We start from the raw sequence: 10705 nt of genomic DNA, 5'->3' as shown, positions 1-10705 counted from the left end.
AAACCCACTTTTATATTTTCATGCTGCCTGTGGGAAAATATAAAACGGATCGGATACGGACGGATATCATCGATATTATATTTGTTTTTATATTTCTGGTCGGATTCGGATTTGAATACGGATAATGTCAATCATGTCGGATAAGATACGATTGAATGTCGACATCATAAATATATGATTTAAGTATTCGGATACGGATACGGTATCGGATGTTAGATATTCGGACTCGGATACGGACAGATCTGAACCCCTCTAAACGAATTCGGTCTCGAATACGGTCGGAAAATATCCGTACCGTTTTCATCCCTATTCGTACTCGTATCGTACCCTGCCATGGCTTTGGGCATGTGACCATACATCACTAGCAGCTCTCTGCTCAAGCCACCTCGCTTTTTTTTATCGGCCGTTTTTGTTTTTCTATAATAAATCTAAATCAGTAAATAGTAATTTCAGTCATGACTTTTTAGAAATAGCTTAGCTAACTGAGATTAATGGGTGAGATCCTCCATTTGTGCCGTGCTTAGGCATATGGATGGGACTGTCTGCTACTTCCTTGTACATTAGAGCAGTACGAGCATGTTTGCTTGTTTAAAAAGCCATGGAAAGTATTGTTAACTGATTTGTTATTAAAAAAACGTTGTTAAGGCCTTGTTTAGTTGATGAGGTGAAAATTTTTCGGATACTATACCACTTTTGTTTTTATTTAACAATTTATTGTCTAGTCATAAAGTACTAACTAGGCTCAAAAGATTTGTCTCACAAATTAAAGGTAAATTGTGTAATTAGTTATATTTTTTATCTATATTTAGTGTTCCTTGCATGTGTCGTAAGATTCGATGTGATGAAAAATCTTGAAAAGTTTTTGAGTTTTGGGGTGAACTAAATAAAAAGTTAAATGGTTGGCAAATTCGATTGATAAACTCAAATAATCTTATAATAGAACTTGTGTTTGTTGAGGACCACTGATGGGCCATGGCGATGCAACATGACTGCCCTTGGGGCCGGCCGACAGCAAGAATAGATTATTCAGAAATTTGGGCCTTGTTTAGATGCATCCAAAAACTCAAAACTTTACAAGATTTTCCGTCACATCGAATCTTGCGGTAAATGCATGGAACATTAAATGTAGATAAAAAATAAATAATTGCACAGTTTATCTGTAAATCATGAGACAAATCTTTTAAGCCTAGTTACTCCATGATTGAACAATGTTTTTCAAATAAAAACGAAAGTGCTACAGTGTCAAAATCTAAAAAGTTTTTGCATCTAAACAAGGCCTTAGAGCCATCTGATCGAATGTTTTACTACTTATCGACCGCTGCATCTTCTTCTCTGAAATTGTCTTCACCGTGGCTTTATTATCGACAGCAAGAACAGATTATTCAGTCAGACAGCTATAATGGAACGAAAGAGTCTAATTCGCATAATCGCATGCATGCATGTCTCCACGACACCTAGTTAAAGTCCAGTATTAGGCACACACAAGCAGATGCACATGTGCTGAGACAAACCTCGTATGTAGCTACGGCTGCAGCTAGCAGCCAGTTGCCGGGCTCTCTCGCCCTTGTTTTATTCGTCAGATTGATGGACTTTCAGTTCGTCAGTAGGAGTGCGTGTTTCTCCGCGGTCTTGCTTTCTGTTGTTCTATTTTCCGCTCCAAATTTGGCCGGAGGTCTTAACGCTCAGTACATTTGCGCTGTGACAGCTCTCAACTTGGCCTGATCCTAATGCATTGCAATGGCAGGACACCACGGCCAGTCGGCCAGCATTCGCAGGGAGCTCAGCCTTCTCAGGGATCTTGTGAAAGTTGAGGCCAAGGTTGACGAGTCCTGGAGGCTGTACGATCGATTCAGCAGGAGGATCTTCCCGGTCGTGGCGGGCTGGCGGCAGTGTTACTGCTTGGCGAATGGGATCAGGACGCTTCTATCAAGGAGCTGAAGGAGAGCGTCGTCAAGCTCAAGGAGGAGAAGGAGAAGGCAGCTTTCATATATAACGATGGCATCAAGCTCTGCTATGTCTGCCTTTGAGGCTGAGGCTGAGCCAACCGCCCAACCATCGGTCCATCGCCATGGGAGAAGGAGAAGGTGTGACATCCGTGACGACGGCATCAAGCTCTGCTATGCTGTTAGCGGCTCCCCATCTCCAGGCCCAGATGCTAGGGAGCGGGCCGGCCCAAGAAGGAGTGCCAGAAGCCGAAGGCCCAACAGGAATGTCTCCGGGGAAGAGTGGGCGTGAGCGCCTGCGTGCGCGAGTCCAGGCTACGGCTTGTAAGCGTCTATATGAGAGGAAACCAGAGAGAGAGAGGCATCGAATGATTGATGTAAACTCAACTCATCTCCTAAGCACTCTTGGTCGCTCCCACCCTTGCTGTTCTTCCTCTTCGATCCCCAATTCTCTAATTCCTTCCCCAAATTGTTGTATCCGGTTTCTGATGCTAACAATTGGTATCGGAGACACCGTTCCTCGGTGATTCCTTTCGCCTGCACTTACTCCATCGATTGCTTGAGCAAACGGATCTGGTTGGCTTGATTGGATTTCTAGCAGTGAGCTGCTGGTAGAGATCTGGTCGCTGTAATTCCACTCCTCGCTTGAACAATTTGTGGCGTGTAGACGGTCTGGATCCCGATCCGCCCCTTCCCCACCACCACTTCACCCGTCGCCAGCGCAAATTGGGGGTCATGAGTCCTGAAACCAAGCTTATCATCGACGAAATCTCCCGCCGCTTCACCGAGCACGACCTCAAGTGGGATTCCCGCTTTTCGGAGCAGGAATCTTGTTTGGTTCGCCAGATCTAGGATCTGGAGAAGACGCATGGCGACCGCGTCGCTGTTCTGGAGGGCGTCTCCAAGTCGCTGGACGAGTGGAAGTCGTCTATCGAGGAAACCATTGATGGTACCCGCCTGGAGGTGAAGAAGCTATCTCGCACCTGGGCTCGCGAGGTCGTCGACAACCCGGGCGACTCAAGTGGCGTGTACGCCGCATCTCCGTCGATGGTTGGGCGTTCGCCTTCCGCCAAGCCTCCGGACCCTGCCGCTATTTCGCAGCCCGTGTTTGGGCACCACGGCGAACCGCATCACCGGGAGAGTGGATTTGGGGTTGTTTCAACCCTGGTTCATTCCCCGGTCAAGGGTGAGCATCCACTTCCTAAACCTCCCTTTCCGCATTCCTTTGGGTTTCCTAAACATGCGGGTCTGTCCTCTGATCATCAGTCTGGGGAGGAGGGTCGTAAATCTGGCTTTAACAAGTTGCCTAAGGTTAATTTTTCTGTGTTTGATGGGGAACAACTTAAGGTTTGGTTGCGTGATTGCTTAGATTATTTTGAGCTCTATGCAGTAGAACCAAGTTCCTGGGTTAGAATTGCTCGCATGCATCTAGTGGCTGCTGCTAAGCGTTGGTATAGCTCTGTTGAGTCCCAGGTTCAGGATACCAATTGGAAAACTTTTGCTGCCTTAGTGCTTAATCTCTTTGGACAGGAGCATCATGAATTGTTGTTGCGCCAGCTGTTCCAAATTCGCCAAACGGCCACGGTGGCTGAGTATATTGATCAATTTTCAGCCATTGTGGATCAACTGGGGGCTTATACTTATAACAGAACCACTGATCCTATGTTTTATACCATGCGTTTCATTGATGGATTACAAGAGCACATTCGTGCTGCTGTTGCTCTTCATCGTCCACAAACTTGGGATACTGCTTGTGTGCTTTCCCAATTGCAGGAGGATTTGACGTCATCGAGCAAGTCGGCTGTGCGTAAATGGGATGTTACCGCGGGGGCCAAGCCGTTCACTCGAGCGGCTTATCCTATTCCGCCACCTCCACCTCGTGTTGACAAGCTTCCTGCACCGCCTGAGTTAAAGCCTCAGCCTGGCCGTGTCCTGACGGCTGATGATCGTTGGGCCGCTCTACGTGCTACTCGCAAGGCTCAAGGCTTATGCTATAAATGTGGTGCTAAGTGGTCTCGGGATCACAAATGCCCCGCGGCTGTTCAGCTTCATGTATTGGAAGAGATGTTGGAGTTATTTTCAGTGGAGGACTCTTCTTCACCTACGGATTGGACACCTGATGATGAGCCGGCTCAGTTGGCTATGTTGTTGTCTGCAGCAGCCGTTTCTGGTGTTACCGCTCCTCGTACTATGAGTTTTGAGGGTATGCTGGGTGACACACCTCTCCGCATCTTGTTGGATTCAGGCAGCACACATACCTTCCTCAGTGCTTCTGTTGCTGCTCAATCTCCTGCGTTGTCTCCTCTGCCAGTCCCCCTCAGAGTGCAGGTAGCTAATGGTCAGTACTTAACTTGCTCTCAGTTCGTCTCTTCTGCTACGTGGTACCTCCAGGGATTGGAATTTCAGTCTGATTTGAAGGTTCTGCCATTGTCCAATTATGACATGATTTTGGATCTTGACTGGTTGGAGCAACATAGTCCCATGCACATCCATTGGCCACACAAGTGGTTGCAGATTCCTTATGGCCAGGGCATGGTTAGGCTTAATGGTATCCTCCCTGCTGTTCCTGTGAACTCTGTGTTGCAGCTCTGTTCGGTTTCTTCGTTGACAAATAGTGAGTTTGCTGCTCTGGCTCCAGAAATTCAGAATCTCCTGGATTCCTTTGCTTCTTTGTTTGAGACACCATCCCAGTTGCCACCATCTCGGGCGTGTGACCATGCAATTCCTCTGGTGCCAGGTGCCGGCCCAATATATTCAAGACCATACCGTTTTGCTCCAGCTGTCAAGGATGAAATTGAACGCCAGGTTCAGGAGATGTTGCAGTCAGGGTTGATTCAGAAAAGCACCAGCCCGTTTGACTCTTCTGTGTTGCTCGTTAAGAAGAAGGATAATACTTGGAGATTCTGTGTGGATTACCGTCAGCTTAACTCTATCACTCTGAAAAGCAAGTACCCCGTTCCTCTCATTGACGACTTGCTGGATGAATTGGGTCAAGCCTCTTGGTTTTCTAAACTGGACCTTCGTTCCGGATTCCATCAGATTTTGTTGCAGCCGGGTGAAGAGTTCAAAACAACGTATCAAACACATTTCGGGCAGTTTGATTTTCGTGTGATGCCTTTCGGCTTGACTGGAGCTCCGGGTACCTTTCAGGAGGCTATGAATTCCACTTTAGCTCCGTTCTTGCGCAAATTTGTGCTGGTTTTCTTTGATGATATTCTCATTTATAGCAAGTCCTATGAGGAACATTTGATTCATTTGCAACAAGTCTTTGAACTGTTACAAGCTCATGACTGGAAATTGAAGTTGTCTAAGTGTGCCTTCGCTCAACGTAGTATTAATTATCTGGGCCACATCATTAGTGGTGAGGGGGTGGCCACAGACCCAGAGAAGATTTCTGCTGTCTCTAATTGGCCAGTTCCTTCTTCAGTCAGGGAGCTCCGGGGTTTCTTAGGCTTGGCTGGTTATTACCGCAAGTTTGTCAGGCATTTTGGACTTATTGCTAAGCCTCTGACTGAACTTCTTCGTAAGAATTCAATCTTTCATTGGACGTCTGCACATGAGCAGTCTTTCCAGGCCCTGAAATCTGCTTTGGTGACTGCCCCAGTTCTCGCATTGCCCAATTTTTCACAACCATTTTGCATTGAGACAGATGCAAGTGCTTTGGGTGTTGGGGCTGTGTTGACTCAACATGGGCACCCCTTGGCATATATTAGCCGTGCATTGGGTCCTAAGTCCCGCGGCTTAAGTACTTATGAGAAGGAGTATTTGGCAGTTATCTTGGCTGTTCAACAGTGGCGGCAGTATCTACAGTTGGCTGAATTTACCATATTCACTGATCAGCAGAGTTTAGTGCAGTTGTCTGGACAGCGGCTTCACACACTCTGGCAACAAAAGTTATTCACTAAATTGCTGGGTCTCCAATATCGCATTGTTTATAAGCCTGGCAGTAGTAACAAAGCCGCTGATGCCTTGTCTCAGATGACTGAACCACAGGCTTCTTGTGCTGCTTTGTCGGTGCTTACTCCTACTTGGATCAATGAGGTTGTGGAAGGGTATGCTTTGGACCCCGTGACTCAGGAGGTGTTGCTCAAATTGTCTGTGGATCCTCAGGCTGTTCCCCATTATACCCTGTGTGGCGGGTTGTTACGTTTTCAGAACCGTGTCTGGATCGGTGCAAACCCGTCTTTACAGCACAAGTTGATCACTGCATGCCACTCCAGTGCTCTTGGCGGTCATTCTGGGTTCCCTGCTACTTACACTCGGATGAAACAAATGTTTGCTTGGAAGCATATGAAGCAGTCTGTCCGTGAGTATGTTAGTTCGTGTGTTACTTGTCAACGCGCTAAACCTGATCGCGCTCGTCTGCCAGGTCTATTGCAGCCTCTGCCTGTTCCCACTGCTGCTTGGCAGATTGTTTCAATGGATTTCGTGGAGGGGTTACCTCGCTCTAAGCAGGTCAATTGCATATTGGTTGTAGTGGATTCCTTCACTAAGTATGCTCATTTCGTTCCACTACGCCATTCATTTACAGCCAGCTCCGTCGCCCAGCTGTTTCTGAGTCACATCTACAAGTTACATGGCTTACCTAATGCTATTGTCTCAGATCGTGATCGTATTTTCACTAGTCACTTCTGGCGGGAATTGTTTCGTTTGGCGGATGTTCAACTTCAGATGAGTTCTAGCTATCACCCACAATCGGATGGCCAAACGGAACGCTTGAATCAATCAATGGAAACTTTTCTGAGGTGCTTCGCCAATGCCACTCCCACTAAGTGGTCAAGCTGGTTACCATTAGCTGAGTTCTGGTACAATTCCACCTTTCATTCTGCTATTGGTCGCTCCCCGTTTGAAGCTTTGTATGGCTATCCTCCACGGGATTTTGGTATCTCCGCTTCTGACTCAGTTACAGTTCCTGATTTAGCTGCTTGGCTGCAAGATAGACGCCTTATGAATGACCTCATTCAGCAATACTTGTTTCGTTCTAAGGAGCGTATGAAGCGCCATGCTGACAAGAAACGTACTGAACGGCAGTTCCAGGTTGGGGATATGGTTTTTCTTAAGTTGCAGCCCTATATCCAGACATCTTTGGCGCCTCGGGCCAACCAGAAGCTGGCATTCAAATACTATGGGCCATTCAAGGTTATTGCTCGGGTGGGGTCTGTGGCTTATACTTTGGAGTTGCCATCATATTCAGCGGTGCATCCGACGTTCCATGTATCTCAGCTCAAAAAGGCGGTCCTTCCCAATACCCAGGTATCACCTATCCTTCCGGCTGATGTTGAACTCCCTCGTGTTCCTGCTGCTATCTTACAGCGCCGTCAGACTTCCACCGGCGAACAAGTACTGGTGCGTTGGTCTGATTGGCCTCTCGAGATGGCTACCTAGGAGTCGCTCGAAGCTCTGCGCCAAGCTTATCCGCGGGCTCCTGCTTGGGGACAAGCAGGTTCTCAAGCCCCGGGGATTGTTAGCAGCTCCCCATCTCCAGGCCCAGATGCTACGGAGCGGGCCGGCCCAAGAAGGAGTGCCAGAAGCCGAAGGCCCAATAGGAATGTCTCCGGGGAAGAGTGGGCGTGAGCGCCTGCGTGCGCGAGTCCAGGCTGCGGCTTGTAAGCGTCTATATGAGGGGAAACCAGAGAGAGAGGCATCGAATGATTGATGTAAACTCAACTCATCTCCTAAGCACTCTTGGTCGCTCCCACCCTTGCTGTTCTTCCTCTCCGATCCCCAATTCTCTAATTCCTTCCCCAAATTGCTGTATCCGGTTTCTGATGCTAACATATGCCTACTTCTGAGCCTGAGTGGCTGAGTCTGAGCCGACGGTCACCATGCTAGCCATGCTCCGTCTCGTAACATGAGGAATTAGCATGCGTGCTCAGCTTTTTTAGCGGTAGCAAGTGAGAAGGGTTAAGGCGGTCTTATGATAATGTAGTTGTTGTCTATATGTTGATGCTCTCATCAGAAGAGTAAGATCATGCAGTTAAGCTCACTGTTTGTAGCATGGGTATTCTGCTATATGCAGTAATGATTTATCTGCTTGCAGTTGGCATTGGATGGTTTGTAAGACTATCTCCAACAATCGTTACCTAAAATACAAGACCCATTTGTCCTTTGTGTAGCGCTACAGGTAAAAGGTTTCATACATATTTTTAGTCTTCTCCAACAACAAGACCTAAAAGACAACACTCTCTGCAAATGGGTCTCAAGGAGAGAGGATACCCAAATTTGGGTTATGCCTCTCCTGATACTCAAAATGGGTCTTCTGTATGGATACTCTGTTGGAGACTATAGGTATTGTGTTGGAGACCTATTTTGGGTTTGGGTTTCCAAATGGGTCTCCTGTTGGAGATAGCCTAATACTGAATCGTTCTGCATTGCTGAGATCACAGGCTGACTGAACCTCCACCTCTTCATTCCGAAAGAGCTGCACCTTCGGACTCCAGTTCATGCCATGTTCCCTGCATTATTCATTTCAAAAAATATGTGTCCCTGCATTCTATAACATGACTATTCTATAAACACGACTATTTTCAATGAAAAATCTGAACCTATACAGTGCAGCATTTTTCATTTTTAGTAACATTTTTTTTCTATTTTCAAAGTATTAAACAATAGTTGTATTTTTTGCACTCTCATGTTATCTCTTCTATGGATAAAACTTTTAACACATGATTGAAAGTACTGTTCGCTGATTTATTATAAAAGAAAAATATTGCTAGCTCGTAGAAAAAAGTACGACTTATAAGACAAGCGAATGGAGCCTATAAGAGCAGGCCCAATGCTCCACGGTATGTATATGCCCCAGCTTAACAGCTAGGCTCGGACGATACTCAGGCCTTGTTTAGTACAAAAAAATTTGCAAAATAGACATTGTAGCGCTTTCGCTTGTATTTGATAAATATTGTTCAATCATAGATGAACTAGACTCAAAAGATTCGTCTAGCAAATTACAGAAAAACTTTGTAATTAGTTATTTTTTATTTATATTTAATGCTCCATGCATGCGTCACAAGATTCGATGTAACGGAGAATCTGAATTTTTTTACAAAAATGGTGGCTTGCAGATTGTCAGAGTGACTTGCAGAGGTCACCCGTGCCTCAAACAGAAAAAGTTACAGTCCGGGCCTTGTTTAGTTCGCAAAAATTTTCAAGATTCTCTGTCAAATCGAATATTTGGTTGTATGCATGGAGCATTAAATATAGACAAAAATAAAAACTAATTGCACAGTTTACCTGTATTTTGTGAGATGAATCTTTTGAGCATAGTTACTCCGTGATTGGACAATGTTTGTCAAATAAAAATAAAAATGCTACAATAGCCAAAAACCAAAATTTTTGCAAACAACGCAAGTGCCGGGAACGGAAAATCTAGGCAAGAATAGAAAAGCAACAGATACTTTTGGTTGCACTGATAGAGGATGATGGGATCGGATCAGAGTATAGTGTAGCTTCACTGATTTGTGTTGGAAGATCATATGTCTCTACCCATCCAAATCTACATGTAGGATGAATTTTGAACTGAGACCATCATAGATAGTACTTGTGTTGGTGCTGTTCTAAGGGAAACCATAAATTAGTTGCCACTCTAAGCTAACCTCTCCAGTAGTGCTAGTTTTTAGCAATGACTTATAATATAATTAAGCTCGCATGACATTCTCACATGATTTGGGAATACGTGTACGAGTATAATTCTTGATTAAGAGCTAGCTTTTCTCTATCTTCTATTAAAATAAAAAATGCTAAGAGCTAGCTTATGAGTCCGTCATTGCGGGTGCCCTAACTAGTGGCGGATGTGATTTACTCTACACTTTTTGTGACTTTTGGATAAGTTTAACATTTTAACTTAATAAAACATCATATGCATCATAACATGCAGTTTTATATTTTCCATCTGTAGATATAAATATCACTAACCTAACAAAAACTGATATTGAGATTTTAGGATTTTTTAACATTTCTTTTGATTTTTATAAACTTTTGTAGAAATGGTGTTTCGAGTCGTCGCCAGCTCCCTCCAACGCGCTAGGGTTGCAGCACCAGCTCCCCAACGGGCGCATATATATCGGCACTCCAAATACCGGCCTCTCTAGATCGGTTACCAGCCTCTCCCCTTCCCAATCGCGGCCGCCTCTCCCTGGAGTGTGGGCTGCGCCGCTCCTCCCCTCGACGCACCGCGAATCTGCTACAAAAAGTCTCCGATCTCCAGGTGAGATACGTACGGATGTTCTTTTTGTTTATTGTTACTAGGAAATCTGCTTATTGGGTGCTCTTACCTATACAAATCCAGTGAACCAAGCAGTATAAAAAATACGGATGGGCAAAAACGTGCTTATTTGGCTTCCAGTTTGCACTCATCTTCTAGGGCCTGTTTGGCAGGGCTTTTAGCAGCTCCAGATTCATTATTTCAGCTCCACTCCACCAAAAAATTGCCACACAGTCCAGATCCACCAAATCTAATTCGCCAAAATGGTAGATCCAAATCTAGATTCACCAAAATGGTAGATCCACCAAATTACCACACAGTCCAAATCCACCAAATCTAGATTCACCAAAATGGTAGATCCACCAAATTGCCACACAGTCCAAATCCACCAAATCTAGATTCACCAAAATGGTAGATCCACCAAATCCAGATTCACCAAAATGGTGGATCTAGAGGCCAGATTAGTGCAGCTGGCCAGATTAGTGCAGTAACAACACAAAATTAGCAACTTGTTTATTTATTGGTTTGCTATGGCCAGGATGAAGAGCTGAACACATTAGTA

This window comes from Sorghum bicolor, chromosome 4, assembly GCF_000003195.3.
Source record: "Sorghum bicolor cultivar BTx623 chromosome 4, Sorghum_bicolor_NCBIv3, whole genome shotgun sequence".
NCBI classification, from domain to species: domain Eukaryota; kingdom Viridiplantae; phylum Streptophyta; class Magnoliopsida; order Poales; family Poaceae; genus Sorghum; species Sorghum bicolor.
This window is presented reverse-complemented; position numbering follows the sequence as displayed.